The sequence below is a fragment of the Myotis nattereri genome, assembly GCF_964212035.1.
Source record: "Myotis nattereri genome assembly, chromosome: 6".
Classification (NCBI taxonomy): domain Eukaryota; kingdom Metazoa; phylum Chordata; class Mammalia; order Chiroptera; family Vespertilionidae; genus Myotis; species Myotis nattereri.
The window spans coordinates 96,386,285-96,401,766 of record NC_138081.1 but is presented as its reverse complement, the minus strand read 5'-3'; the positions used below and the strand labels follow the sequence as shown (position 1 = coordinate 96,401,766).

The 15,482-nt window shown below is 46.2% G+C and overlaps 1 pseudogene across 1 annotated transcript; it reads right to left on the bottom strand.

The window, feature by feature from the left end:
- Positions 1–7,998: 7,998 nt before the first annotated feature.
- Positions 7,999–15,455, bottom strand: LOC308520882 (ragulator complex protein LAMTOR1-like; annotated as a pseudogene). The gene is made up of 3 exons: positions 15,419–15,455; positions 8,962–9,023; positions 7,999–8,519 (listed from the first exon to the last, which is right to left on the bottom strand). The product of its transcript is annotated as a ragulator complex protein LAMTOR1-like (transcript).
- Between the last annotated feature and the right edge of the window lie 27 nt (positions 15,456–15,482).

Here is a 15,482-nt window from a genome sequence, read left to right as displayed (position 1 = left end):
GCGGCGGGGACGCGGGCGGCGGCGGGGGCTGGACGCGCTCGCGGGCCACCTGCGGCTGCGGCGCGGCCCGGCCCGGCCCGGCGGAGGGATCTGGGCAAAGGCGGCGCGTGATTGGACAGCTGGCCGCACGCACCGCCGCGCCGGGATGCCTCCGCGCGCCGCGGCCAGGTGCGAGCGGGAGCGGAGCCGGGGCTGTGTGGGCGGCCCTTGGCCTCCCGGGTGCAGCTGGGAGAGCTGGGAGCCGACGCTTTGTCTTCCGGCGAGAAGTGCAGCCTCCTGGCCGCTCGGTTCGGCCTGGCGAGGCGCAGCGGAGGCGCTATGAGCAGGTGGAGGTGGTGCCTGGGTCGGCAGCACTCGGGGCACCTTGCTGGCCCCGCAGCGAGAAGGAGGCTCCTGGTGGCTTCCGTGGACCCGATGGAAGCGGTTCTGCAATTCCCTCACGCGGGACTGCGTGCCTGCCGCCCACGGCCCAAGGGCGGCGGCGTCTCCCGGGGGAGGAGGAGCAGCCCTGGCGCTCACCACGGGGCGCGGGTCCTCCTTCGCCTGGTCTGCTCTGACCCGGCTTTACCCAAACTCTAATCCCCGCAGGTGCCCTGGGATGAGGTGGCTCCAGATGGGCAAAGGGGTCGTGGGGCGTCCCCGGCAAGTCAGATCCGCATGGAGGAAGTATTTGCAACTTACATGCCAGGACTCTTCAAAACTGAAAAGGACCAAAACCCAGAGAGAAAAATGGGCAAGAGCAGGAACAGACGTCACACAGGAGAGCATAGCAGTGGTCCCTAAACTTACTAGGAAAAGGCTGTTCGTGCTCCCTGGCAGCGGGGTGCACATTGTCAGGACGACAGTGTTTTGTTGCTTGGGAATGAGCCCCAGGTAAAACTGGAAGGACATCCTGACTTAGGAGCAACGAAAATGGTTACCCGCAGGGAGGCGGGGGGGGGGGGGGGGTGAGGGGGGACAGAAGCAAGACTTCTCCGTCTTTGAACTAAAGTGTTTACATAGCCAAAGAGTAACTGGCAAAAGCAAGTCAACCCAAAGTGGAAAGCAAATTGAAATCAGTGAGCTTAACTTTGGGCAAAAATTGGTAACTATGTCATTAAACACAGAAAAGAATTATTCCCCAGGTATTTTTATTTTTTTATCCTCACCCAAGGATATGTTCTTACTGACTTGAGAGAGAGAGAGAAAAAAACATCAATCTATTGCCTCCCATATGCACCCCGACCAGGGATTGAACTTGCAACCTAGGTATGTGCCCAGACCAAATCAAATTTGCACCCTTTTTGGTGTCTGGGTGGATGCTTCCGCAGATATTTTTAACATAGTACTCAGAGAGTATGTAACCCAAGGATGAAAAAAGAACTGCAAAGGAATCGTCAGCTTCACTCCGTGGTTTATAATAATGGTAACAAGGCCTGGCTGGTGTGGCTCAGTGGTTGAGCATCGACCCAGGCACCAAGACGTCACTGGTTCAATTCCCAGTCAGGGCACCTGCCTGGGTTGCCAACTTGGTCCCCAGCGTGGGGCATGCAAGATGCAGCCAGTTGATGTTTCCATCTCTCCTTTCCTCTCTCTCTAAAATAAATAAAAACATTTGAACAACAACAGAATGGTAATATTGTTGCTATGGTTTTGAAACTGTATTGTAGGGTACACAAATGTTTTAGTGTTATACAAGACTCAGTGTAAGAGAAAATGAGATACAAATGTAAGATCAAGGAAGTTCAGGAAAAAAGCTGTAATGTGTTTAAATTGGAAATATCATTTCGAGCACATAATTTTTAAAATAAATTTCCTAGTCCTGTGCACTGAAAGGACCTCGGAGCAGTAGGTTGACCAGTTGTTCCAGTTTGCCAGGGACGGGATTTCCCTGGATGTTGGGCTTTCCGTGTTAATGCTAGAACTCTCCCAGGCAAACCGTGTTGGTTGGTCACCTACAGTAATAATGAACACCCTTGCCAATCAGATCACGGTTTCTAAATTCCATTTCCCACTAAATAAATCCAGAGCATCTTGGATTTACTTATACTTCAAATTAAACTTTAAATTATACTTCAGTAAAGTGTGGAAACAGACCAACCAAGCAAGGACAAGCAAAGGCTACTTACCCAGAACCTGCTGCCGCAAGAGGGTCAGCTGCCATCACGTGTGTTTGGCAGAGACGCCAAGGTGGGCAGGAGAGGGAGCGCTTAGAGGGGGAGAGGCCGGCCCATGTGCCCTGAGGGGCTGTGGGCCTGGGAGCTGGAGGCAGCTGGTCAGCGGTGGGCCTCCCTGTGGTCAGTTAGGGTGTCTGTTTGGCTTTCTTCCGTTGGCTCTCAGTTGCAAGGGGGGACAAAAATTCGGGAAGCTGTCAGTTTGTAATCACATCCTGGTCATTTTGAGCTGGTTGTTATGCAGTGATGGCGAACCTTTTGAGCTCGGCGTGCCAGCATTTTGAAAAACCCTAACTTAACTCTGGTGCCGTGTCACCTATAGAATTTTTTTGATATTTGCAACCATAGTAAAACAAAGATTTATATTTTTGATATTTATTTTATATATTTAAATGCCATTTAACAAAGAAAAATCAACCAAAAAAATGAGTTCGCGTGTCATAGGTTCGCCATCACTGTAAGAGGGTTTGTTTAGCTTTCTGGATTGTTACAAAAATAGTAGATTGACTTTCTCCAAGTCTGATGCATAGCAGGCTGGCTTCCTGGGCTAGTTACTGGAGGTAAGGGGGCTGGTTTCCTAGGCACTTTGCTGCAGGTTGTGGGTCAAAATTCTATTTTTATATATGGTCTGGCCATGCCCATTTGTATATTTGGTTTTGAAAAGTAAATTTTAAAAAGACAAGCCAGTTTGAAAGATCTCCCAGAGGCCAAATTTAGGGCAATTGTAGCAAATGACTAAATGGAATAGATAAAAAATCTTTATAGTTATACCTGGTGAAAAGCGGGGGGAGACTATTTTTCTATAATTAAAAATGACTGCTACACCAACTTTTCACTCTGAACATTAATTGTTAAAGGGAAATACAGTATTTGCCCTGCCTTTACAATAGGGTGCTAGCAAATAAATGTAGACTAAATGATGTAGTTAGAACATGACTGTTACACAAATCTTAAAGAAATAATTAATTTAAGCAAGAATTATCCATGAACTTAAAAACCTTTAGATGACAGATTGCTGAGAAATGGCAGTATTCATGTGGCGCCAAAACACCACTACACAGGGAATTCAGCTGAATGCAGAGAGCACGCTTGTGTAGTGGAGCCATCTGGTGGTCAAATTTAGAATCTGCAATAGACAACCTCCAATTTGCAGAAAGTACAGGAGAAAGAGTAATAGTGCAAATCTGAAAACACTAGTAAAATTAACTCTTACCCCCCAGGAAAAACTTTATGAAACCATCAACACCTGCGTTAGGCCCAGCATAGTCTTCAATATCCATGCCACTTCAAGCTGCAGTTTCAAGTGAGATACCAAAGGATAATGAAATTTTTTAGATATGACTGTTCTAAATAGCACTGTTTAGATTGATGTTAAGTAAATTGGCCCCTTCTTTCCCACCTGCCTCCTTCTTAGCCTATAACCTTTATTCCTACTACTTTGATTTCGCAGCTACCTAATAAAATGTTCATAGGGAGTCCAGAGGGAAGAAAGAAAACGGCATCTACAATAAGCCTGGCCTGGGTCATTGATGTCCAAAAAGTCCAGGGACCTGTGACATAGGCAGAACGGTGGTTGAAGAAGTTGACAGTGATTCATGGACGCTCTCCTGAGCCTCAGAGCTGGTGTGACCATGACCCTGAGCATGAATGGATCATGCTCTCCCAGGAGCCAGTACCTTTGCTGGGTTCATTCCCTCTGTCTGCAGTGTTCTTCCCATGCTTCCTCGCCAGGCTATCTCCTGTTCTCCTCATCAGCAATTAGCTTATTGTGTCAAACATAGAGATTTGTGGTTTTATAAATGTGGAGCTAAACCAAGCTTTCTAGACTAATTTTCTAAGCTAGTGTGTATGTGTTTTGTTGTTGTTGTAAATACCAGAGGATATTTTTCCCATCAGTTTTTTAGAGAGAATGGAAGGGAGGAGGAGAGACGGAGAGAAAGAAACATCAGTGTGAGAGGGACACATGGATTGGTTGCTTCACATGTACCCCAACCAGGGCTGGGGCTGGAGTCTGCAACCAAGGTACATGCCCTTGACCTGAACCTGAGACCCTTCAGTCCCCTCCAAGGGCTCCACTGGCACTCTTAAAAAATGTATTTTTAAAATATTTCTATCACAATTTTTACTACTTTTTAAAAATGTGTCTTTATTGATTTCAGAGAGAGGAAAGGAGATGGGAGGGAAAGATAGAAACATCAGTTTTGAGAGAGAATCATTGATTGGCTGCCTCCTGCACACCCACTACTGGGGGTCAAGCCTGCAGCCTGGGCATGTGCCCTGACTGGGAATTGAACTGGTGCCCTCCTGGTTCATGGGTCGACTCTCAACCACTGAGCCACCCTGGCCAGGCTACTACTGTTTTTAAAATTATATTTCGTTGTACCTATATCCTTGAACATAATGCTTAACAATTTTCCAGGCTTTGTTTCCTTGTATTGTTTTGAGTTAGTGTATTTGTCATATACCCAAGAAACATTTACTGAATACCTGCCACATTGTACTAAGTACAGGATCTACAATGATTCCCCCCCCCAAAAAAAAACAACAATAACAACAACAATGTGGCTATACAGTTGGGTTCTAACCATTCTGAACCCTTGGTGGGGGCAGGGAGCAGAGATAATAGAGGGATGGAGAACTCAGAGTCACTCCTTGGAAACAAGCTTGTGCAAGTACTGGGAAATCCCTCCATTAGAAAAAATAAAGTCAGCCCTTGGAGACCGTCTTGACTTCTGTAGTTTTTTCCTTGTCACCCATTCCATGCAAATAACACCACTTTCTGAAAAGGATTCCATGTGCCAGCATGACTAAGCATCGCCATTCTCCTTCCAACTTCCACCAGGGTCCATGGCACAGGCTCCTGGAGACACACTGTTCTTGCTGATGGTCCCATGATTGTGTTTGAGTCGTAATATCTTCAGCCCAGGGGATGAATTATGGCTGGTCTAAGCCAATGTTTCCTAACAGGAATGGTATTGGTATTTGGGATAGGATGAATCTTTTTTTTTTTTTTTTTTGGCCATGAGAGGCTTGGCAATTTTTTATTGAGTTCACCTCATTCTAAGGTGTGTTTTCAGGATGCTATTGCCATACTTACTGCATAAAAAGGTATGTTTAAAAAACATTCAGTGTTTTCAAAACAGTTTGGCTCAGTGGATAGAGCATCGGCCTGTGGACTGAAGGGTCCCAGGTTCGATTCCAGTCAAGGGCATGTACCTTGGTTGTGGGCACATCCCCAGTAGGGGGTGTGCTGGAGGCAGCTGATCGATGTTTCTAACTATCCCTCTCCCTTCCTCTCTGTAAAAAATCAATAAAATATATTAAACAAACAAACAAAACCCCATGACTGTCAAATACAATATACATATGAAATAATCCACATATTTCCCACTGAACAGCTGAAGCCTTTCATTCGCCAAATCCCATCCCCCTGCCAATGCCTGGGACACGGCTCAGGTGGTGTACCGCCTCTCCCCCACGTGTTCCTTAGATGGGGTACCGCCTAGGACAGCGGTTCTCAACCTGTGGGTCGCGACCCCTTTGGCGGTCGAACGACCCTTCCATATGGTTCGTCTAAGACCATTCTGCATATCAGATATTTACATGACGATTCATAACAGTAGCAACATTACAGTTACGAAGTAGCAACAAAAATAATTTTATGGTTGGGTCACAACATGAGGAACTGTATTTAAAGGGCCAAAAGGTTGAGAACCACTGGCCCTAGGATGAATCTTTTTCTGTGTGCAAATGTGTTCTGTGCATTTTAGGACCCTGGGCCAACCCACTAAATATCAACAGCACCTCTCTTTGTGTGACAGCTGAAACTGCTCCTGTATTTCCAACACCTCTCGAAGGACAGGATACCTGGTGAGAACCCCGGTCCATTGTGGGTACCTTGGTCTTCTTTACCAAATACTGACGTCCAGTCTTCTTCCAGACAGAATGGGCCAGTTGACGAGTTCTGGCCGGCCCAGAGGAAATCTGGGGCTTCTGAGGAAGATTGTCTTCTCCAGTAAGAGATGTGCAGGAGGCGAAAGTGCTTTGTCCGCCCTCCCTTCCTCCTTGTCTCTTAGCAGGTGGGAGAGGCTGTGATACGTGCATCAGTAGAAACCGTCATGACCACGAGCACCCAGGGGGAGAACAGAAGCCAGCCTGCTGAGAAGGCAGAGTGGAGGGTGGACGTCCCTAGGCCCCGGAGGACATGGTTGAGCTTCCAAAGTAACCCAGGGGCTGCCAGTTGTTGGGCTTTTTAAAATATAAAGACCTTCATGTTTTACTGTCCACTCTCTGGACAACACCCCCATCCATCCACACCAGCACAGGTTCTGGTCGAAGCACCAGTGACCTGGGATGTGGTGAATTGGGGTGACACCAGAGCAGAATTGTCTCACCACCGGGGTACCCCGAATCCAAGTCAATTACAGGCAGGCTTTATGGAACTCTGGGAAAGAGCGCCACCTAGCGGGGGAACAAAAGCAAAAAATCTCAATGCTGAGCTTCCAAGCCCTGGGTGACAGCCAAGCCAATGAGGGCTCTTCGAAGACTGGGAGGGAGGCGGGGCTGCACAGCCAGGAGACGGGACTGCTACTGGCAGAGAAGGGGAGCCAGCCCCTAGAAGAAGGGACGAGTGAGGGCCAGGAAGTGTTCCAGGGCCTCAGACATGGAAAACAAGGAATGATCAAGGTATACAGGATAAACGCCGGCAGATGAACGTGCTTGTTCTGCACAGGAGTCTTACTAGAAGGCATTAAAAAGTTAATGAGTATTAAGTTTTTAAAGGATAAACCATGCTATGCCTTTGACCTTGGTATTTTCCAAAATTCACTACGTGTGTGGCTTTAGCCTTGGCCTTTGGAGAAGGTGGCGTGACATCATGGGGTTCAGCGATGACCTCAGTAATAATCTAACAGCTGACATGCTGGGAAATTATTGTAATATGTTTAAAAGTAATTTAAATTTGAACTGCTACTTCTACATATTTTAACAAAAGAATAATTTTATTTTGAATACAGTTTCAGATTTATTCTTGAATTTCTGAAGTTCCTTCTGTGATGGTGCTATTTGTCTTTGACCAAATACTGGTCATGACAATTGGTCATTAGGCATTCAGCTAAAGCGTACATTTACTGCATTTCTAAATGCTTTAGAAAGTGGATGAAGGAGAACAGAATATGCCACCCCAAAATGTGCCACTTTGGCATGGAGATTGTTTTGAGCTGAAGTCAATCAAAACCCAGCAGACTCAAGAAAAATGTTTACCTTAAAAAAAAAAAATGTTTACCTTTCCCTGTTTACCTAAAAGAATTTACATAGGGGACCAGGCCCAGAATGAGTACTTTTAATATTTTTAAGTTATCTGTGATAATAACTTATCAGCGATAACTTTTTTTTTACAAATGCAAACTCAGTTCATTAAAATTCAATCTTGTCCAGACACTGGTCACAAACCCTAGTGAGGTCCTGTGAGCACCAAGTCAGGGAGAGGGGCAAAGAGTGAGGCCAAGAGAAAGAGAGGGAAAGGGGCCTTCATAGGCCTCCTAGTGACCACCCTCACAGTGTTACCTCCACCCCTGCCCAGTGACAGTGAAGACCTACCAGGCCCTGTCCTTTTGAGCCCCACCCCACCCCTGGCCAGGGCTTCAAAGGCCAGTCCCAAACGGTTCTATCCTCTCTTGCTCCATCCTTGCTTGTCCAGGCTTCTAGCCTCGCTCTCCTCCTCCTGCTCCACATTCTTCTCTGTGATTCGTAGCAGGTCAGGGTACTGCATAAGCCATAGTCAGGCTGGGGCCAGGGGAGGCGGGGTGAAGAGAGGGAAAGAAGCGCGGTCCAAGGACCACTGTCGTCATGGGATCCCAAACTGTACATCCAGCTCCTCTCTTGCATCCACACGAATCTGAGAAAGTGCACTGTAGGCAGAAGCAGCTGTTCTGGAGACCTGCTGCAGGTCAGAGAAGGGGATGGGTTCGCTGGCCAGCACGTGGCGGGGCTGACTGGTGAGAGATGGCAGTGGCGGCAGCTTCTTCCCATGAGTCAGGCTGCTGCTCAGCACAGCCACGCGGGTGCTGTACTGCCTTGCCCGGTCCATGTACTCGTGCTGCTCCATGCACTCATGCTGCTCCATGCCCTGGGAGCCTGCAGCAGACACGTCAATGGCGTTGCTGGCTGTCTTGGCAAGAATGGAGGAGAGCAGGGCCCGCTCATCTGTGCGAGCGGAAGGCAGGCTGTGGGAATTGGGCTCGGCTCCATTGAGGGCTTTGGTGGGGAGCTGCTAGGGTCCAGCAGCAGCTTCCGCTTATCTCGGTCCTGGTCCGAGTCCTCGTTCTCGCTGCTGTAGCAGCACCCCAGGGCCGGGGTCGGGCTGCGCTCAGGCCGCAAGGAGCCAGAGATAACTTTTTATCTATAAAACTGATCTATATGGCAGGACAAACATCTAATTACCAAACATCTCTTCTTATTGTCCTATAAATTGCCCTCTTCTCCTTTGAAGACCCAGTCTCCTACCATTCCTGAGCTCAGGATGGCACATGAGCCTCAACTGCTTGCCTTGCCCTTGAGTCTCATATCTTTGGGGCTCCTGTACATACAAAATTAAATTTGTTTTTCTTTTCTCCAGTTAATCTATGTCAACTTAATTATTAGACCAGTCAAAAGAATCTGGAAGGGTAGAGGAAAAATTTCCCTCCTTACCTAATAGAATGATGTCATCATACTTCTTGGTATCCTGTGAATATTAATTTATATCTTAACATTTACCAGTTGTGGAATCCTTAATATATATTAGCGACTGGACTTGTTAAATACTCACCAAGCTCATTTCCTCTTCTTCCTGGTCGTAGAGATGAGCAACATGGTCCCTCTTCTGTGGCCCTGCGATTGAGTTCCAGATGGTGGTATGTGGCCAGAGCGGGTATATGGCATTTCAAGGCTGGGCCTAAAACCACCTTTCTCATTCTCTTTCCCAGTCTCCAGCTGATGGAGAGAAAGGCAGGGAACATGCATACTGGACTGTGATAGGGATGCAAACCCTGAAGAGGTAGGAGTTTATCATCTGCCAGAGCAGGTAATGCTTGATACCCTTAACACACTTCTAAAATAATTTCAAGAGATGTTTGGAAACAACCAAGGAAGCCATAAACTGGGAGAATCTAAGTTGTAAATATGTGTACTACTTTCTAAACTTAAAGGTCACATTTGTTTGGGGGTGGGTGCTCCTAGGCAAGATGGTGGTGTAAGCTCTAAAATCCCCACCTACATGACTCATGGGGGGAAAAAACCCACATTAGTGCTAGAACACTGGAGTTACATTCAAGTGCCAGAAATAAGGGAGAATTTCTGGTAGGCAATTTGTTGATGTTGTGTTACTAGCACATTGAGTAACAGTGACATTGAGCAACAGTGACTCATGGATGTGATCATAACGTGACTTCCCTTTTGTCACCTGTTAGGGTTTGGCCAGTGACATAGGCTGTGAAAGAATTGACAAGTGAAAGAAGAGATGCAGAGAGGAAGTGTATTTTTACTTTCCAAGGCAGGAAAGGGCCGGTGCATTGCTAATCAATACAGGGAAAGAAACAAAAGGCGGCTTCCCCTTTTAAAGGGTCATGGCTGCTGGTGCTAGGTGACCGGGCAGGGAGGAGGGTTTGGGGCTGACGTTGAGCAGACATCAGGGGTTGTCTTGAAAATACAGTTTGTTTGCTTTTCAGGAGATAGTCCGGCAGATGTCCTAGGGAGGTGTCTTATCAGTATTTTTCCGAAGCCTGTAAAACATGCTTAGGGTAAAAGTTTTGAAGAGTTCAAAAGAGCCTTGTTTGGAGGGTAGGGGGAAGGGAACTTTCTACTAACTAGAGACTCCTTGGTGCAAATTATCCCTGAGTTCCTAAAACAGCAGGGAGGAGGGGGAATGCAAGAATGTAGGCTTGAGAGTAGCCTATCTTGTCTTGTAGTTTGAACAGAGGGGCTGTTTGAATCAGAGGAGCTAACACTCTTGGGGTTTAATTGCCAGGTGCTTCTCATAAATTGTGGAAAGCCACAGCAAAGAAAAAGAGGCCTTTTTCCTGTCCTACGTCACCCACCATGTCTTCATATTGGCCTGGTGGATTTGTTTTTCTTTGTCCCTGGACCAAAATGCTGGTCCCTTGATTTTTTTTTTAAAAATGTATCTTTATTGTTGAAAGTATTACAAATGTACCCCCTTTGTCCCCAATGGCCCCCTCCACCCTGTCTCCACTCCCTCTCCCCCCAGCACTCCAGGCCTTCACCACACTGATTTTTTTTTTTTTAATTCTTAGGTAACATAAGGTCATATAATCACTTTAAGTCAGAACACAGGCTCAATCTTAAATGCCCAGTCCTAGGCAATAAAACTCTGACTCTTTCTTCAAATTGAGGCTTCTCCCTCTTCAGCTCAGGCCTATAGCAGGCTAGCAGCCGCGGTGGGAGAAAGAGCGAGGGAGCTGGGGAGCTGGTGGGAGGAAGTAGTGGGGAGCTGGTTGGAGGCTTCTACTTTCCGGTCTTGTTCTGCTCCTCCCCTGTTAGCAGACTAATCCTGGTTTCTGACTTCTCCAGGCAGGGAGCTGCAGGAGGGAGGAGGTGTGGGGTTACTGTTCATGTGGCAGCCTGTGTGGGGCACGTTGTGGAGCATCTTATTTGACCACTGTTGTCTTGCCTGGCCCTTGTTCGAAGCAGACTCTTTCTTCTGGTTTTGGAGACCACACCATCACTGAGAATTTCTCACTTAGACTTCAGTCCAAAAACTAAGACTACTAGTATGCTGTGTTCCAGGGAACCTTAAGAAAAGAAAACCAAACCTCTTCTTTGGATGTCAAAAGGAAAACCTAAAAGAAAAGTCAGCCAATGGAAAGTCATCTTTTTAAAAAAATATATATATATTTTATTGATTTTTTACAGAGGAAGGGAGAGGGATAGAGAGTTAGAAATATCGATCAGCTGCCTCCTGCACACTCCCTACTGGGGTTGTGCCCGCAACCAAGGTACAAGGTACATGCCCTTGATGGGAATCGAACCTGGGACCCTTCAGTCCACAGGCCGATGCTCTATCCACTGAGCCAAACTGGTCAGGGCGGAGAGTCATCTTTTAACAAAAATAGACATTGTATCAAAGATCTGACATTTATTCTCACTGTCTTTACAATTTTATTTGTCAATGATGCCTCAATAGAGCTGGGGGTGGGGGAGAAGATGGAGTAGCCACAGTCTGCAAATGAGCACCATTGCCCAGGTGGAAAGATGTCTCTGACTGATCGGGACCTCAGAATTCAGAATTCATAGAGCCCAGAGCTTGTGTGCAGCACAGACCAGACACTTAAACACAGCTTCCAGAGTGTGCTCTGGAGACATTTGTTCTTAGCACTAAAAGATGAAGGCTTTTTATCCCATGTGATCAAAGTTGAAGTCAGAATAAAATGCCACATGCTTACCTTAAACAATGCGTTTTAACTGAAAACATACAAATGCATATTCTTTTAATACTTTTCAGATGAAGAGGCAGGAGGCCATTGGACCTACATAACACCACATGACTAATGCATTGTTTTTGATTTTCATTTTCAAGTTTCTGAAGTGGAGTGGGAATTTAATGACACCTGTAACGAATCTGATCCTTCAGCTGTTGAATGATTTTCCCGGTCTTATATGTTTCTTTGCCCACATCTATTTGAACAGCCATTATTTTTAGAGGCTCACCTTTTATTGACCATTCCACTTAGTTCTCATTAAAATAACTTTTTCCTTTTCAAAAAATCAGTTTACATAGTACTTTCCTTTACAGTAGTTAATGTGTTCTTTGAGGATGCAATCCTATATAATAAAAGGCTAATATGCAAATTGACCGAACGGCAGAACAACTGGTTGTTATGATGTGCACTGACCACCAGGGGGCAGACACTCAACGCAGGAGCTGCCCCCGGTAGTTAGTGCCCTCCCACAGGGGAGCGCCGCTCAGCCAGAAGCTGGGCTCACGGCTGGTGAGCGCAGTGGCAGTGGCAGGAGCCTCTCCCACCTCCGCGGCAGCGCTAAGGATGTCTGACTGCCAGCTTAGGCCCGCTCCCAGATCAGTCAGACATCCCATAAGGGCTCCCGGACTGTGAGAGGGCACAGGCTGGGCTGAGGGACCCCCTGACCCTGAGTGCACAAATTTTGTGCACTGGGCTTCTAGTCTGATTATAATGAGCTTGCCGATGCAAGGTGGGGAGGGACAGGAAGCTCACTTTGAACCCTCTGTTAATGATACTACTGCTCTCTTTTATTAAAAAAAAGTTATTATTTTAATCTGTGAGGAAGGGAGAGGGAAAGAGAGATAGAATCATCAATATTGAGAGAATCATTGATTGGCTGCTTCCTGCACGCCTCCCACTGGGGATTGAGCCCCCAACCCGGGCATGTTCCCTTGACCAGAATCAAACCCAGGACCTTTCAGTCTGCAGGCCAATGCTCTATCCACTGAGCCAAACTGGCTAGGGCTACTTCTCTATCATCACTTTCTCTTATAGCCTGGATCACTGATTTTTAAAAATATATATTTTTATTGATTTCAGAGAGGAAGGGAGATGGAGAGAGAGAAACATCAATAATGAGAGAGAATCATTGATCAGCTGCCTCCTGCACACCCTACCCTGGGGATGGAGCCTGCAACCAGGGCACCTGCCCTGACGGAATTCAACCGTAACCTCCTGTTTCATAGGTCTATGCTCAACCACTGAGCCACACCAGCTGGTCTGGATCACTGATTTTATTTTAGCAATTTAAGTACTACTGTCGGTCCTATTAACAACCCCAGTTATACAAAGGGAAAGTTGGTATTTTCACTTAGATTCCTACCTGGGTAATATTTGTGATACAAATGTTGAAAAGGAGGAGAGAGAGAGAAAAAGAGAGAGAGAGAGAGAGAGAGAGAGAGAGAGAGAGAGAGGCGCTAAGATCATTGCATGAATGGTCAGAGTTCATATCCAAGTATGTAGAAATACTGCCTTGTAGGAGGATGTGTGGCAGAGACTGTATTTTCCAATCCATTACTTCATTTCCCTTGTTATAGAATTCCACTTTTTTTTCAGACTGGAAATGGGCATAGCTAAGTGACTATGTTTTCCAGCATCCTCTGTAGCTAGGTGTAGCCTGGTACCTAAATTCTGAGTGGAATGTGTTGGGTGAATTTACCGCAAATGATCCCTAAAAGGGAGACAGCTGGGGCCCAACCTCTGCCCTTCCCTGTTCATGGAAAGGGGGTGAGCTGGCTGGCACTGTAGGGGCTATCATGGATCATGGGGCAACTCTGAGGCCAGAGGAGCCCGAGTCTCCAATGACGCTGTCATCCCAGCCCTGGACTGCCGACTCCGGGTCTCTTTTACACGAGGGAACACACTCTTCTGTGTTTGATATTCTGTGGCTGGATCTCTGTTATTAGCATACTAGAGGCCCATTGCACGAAGAGATTCATGCAATAGGCCTTCCTTCCCCTGGTTGTCGGCACCGGTTTTCCTCTGCCACCTGGGACCCAGGCCTTCACTCCGGCCGCAGTGGAGAAGCCAAGCCTCTTCAGTCTTCAGTTGTCTTCAGTCGTATTCAGTCTTCGCTCTGCGTCTGCATATGCAAATTAACCATCATCTTTGTTGGGTTAATTTGCGTACTCATCCTGATTGGCTGGTGGGCGTAGCGGAGTGACACCAATTTGCATGTTTCTCTTTTATTAGTGTAGATCGGGGTCCTCAAACTTTTTAAACAGGGGGCCAGTTCACTGTCCCTCAGACCATTGGAGGGCCGGGCTATAGTTTAAAAAAAAACGATGAACAAATTCCTATGCACACTGCACATATCTTATTTTGAAGTAAAAAAACAAAACGGGAACAAATACAATATTTGTATTTGCATGTGGCCCGCGGGCCGTAGTTTGAGGACCCCTGGTTAATAACTGGCTCAACACGATTTTACCTGAACCCACATTTTGCCTCCTCCAACCAATGTGTTGGTCTAGTTCAGTGATGGCGAGCCTTTTGAGCTCGGTGTGTCAGCATCTTGAAAAACCCTAACTTAACTCTGGTGCCGTGTCACCTATAGACATTTTTTGACATTTGCAACCATAGTAAAACAAAGATTTATATTTTTGATATTTATTTTATATATTTAAATGCCATTTAACAAAGAAAAATCAACCAAAAAAATGAGTTCGCGTGTCACCTCTGACACGTGTGTCATAGTTTCGCCATCATTGGTCTAGTTTGTGGTGGGTCTGAGGATGGCTGTGAAGTAGCCTTCAGAAGTTTATTCAAGGGAAACCCACAGTCATGGGGTCCTGATGTGGCAGGTGACATCCTGAGCTGGCTAGGGGAATTTGGGACAGACCCTGGTCAACTGTAGTCTATCTAAATCCCTGGGCTAATTGAATGAGAACTGCTTACAGTGGCCGCATAAAAAGTAAAGGTACCTTGGATGTAGACAGAGAATGTAAGAAACTTTCTTCTCATTACCTCCCATGCCCCTCAGGCCCTTGGTCTCAACCTCAGATATTCCCATAGCTGGGGTGTCTTCTGGAAGGATGATGTCAGATATTATGTTGGGGACACTCCTGCTTGACGGTTATTGTCACTTACCCACTCCCCAATCTTTGTTGCTTGCTCTAAAGGGCATGTCCTTTGTAATAACTACATGCGGTGCCAGGTGGGTACTAGACCTATTGGGGGATCACTTCTTAAATTTTACAAATGTCTTACCTGAAACTAATATAAAGTAATATTGAATGTCAATTGTAATTGAAAACAAATAAAAATAAATCGCACTTCTCTTCCACCTCAACAGCATTTCCCACAGTCTTTTTAGAGTTAATCCATATTCTAATTTTTTTTGTTAATCCTCACCCGAAGATATTTTTTCCATTGATTTTTAGAGAGAGTGGAAGGTAGCGAGAAAAGAGAGAGAGAGAGAGAGAGAGAGAGAGAGAGAGAGACATCAATGTGAAAGAGACACATCAATTGGTTGCCTCCCACACGGGCCCTTACTGGGGCTGGGGATTGAACCTGCAACCCAGGTATGTGCCTTTGACTGAGAATGAATCAAACACATGACCCTGTGGTGTGTGGACTGATGCTCTAACCACTTAGCCCACTGGCCAGGGTAGTAATTGATATTCTATATCTGGTGATTACCTCCAATATGTTTTTTTTTTTTAATATTTTCACCAGCTCACTCTCTCTCTCATTCTGGTTTCAACAATACTTGAACACAATAAGGTACATCTAAACTGTTGATCTTACCTTCTTTCCACTGTACTTTATCCCTTTCATAGCTCATATCCCATCTTACTGTAATTACCTATTA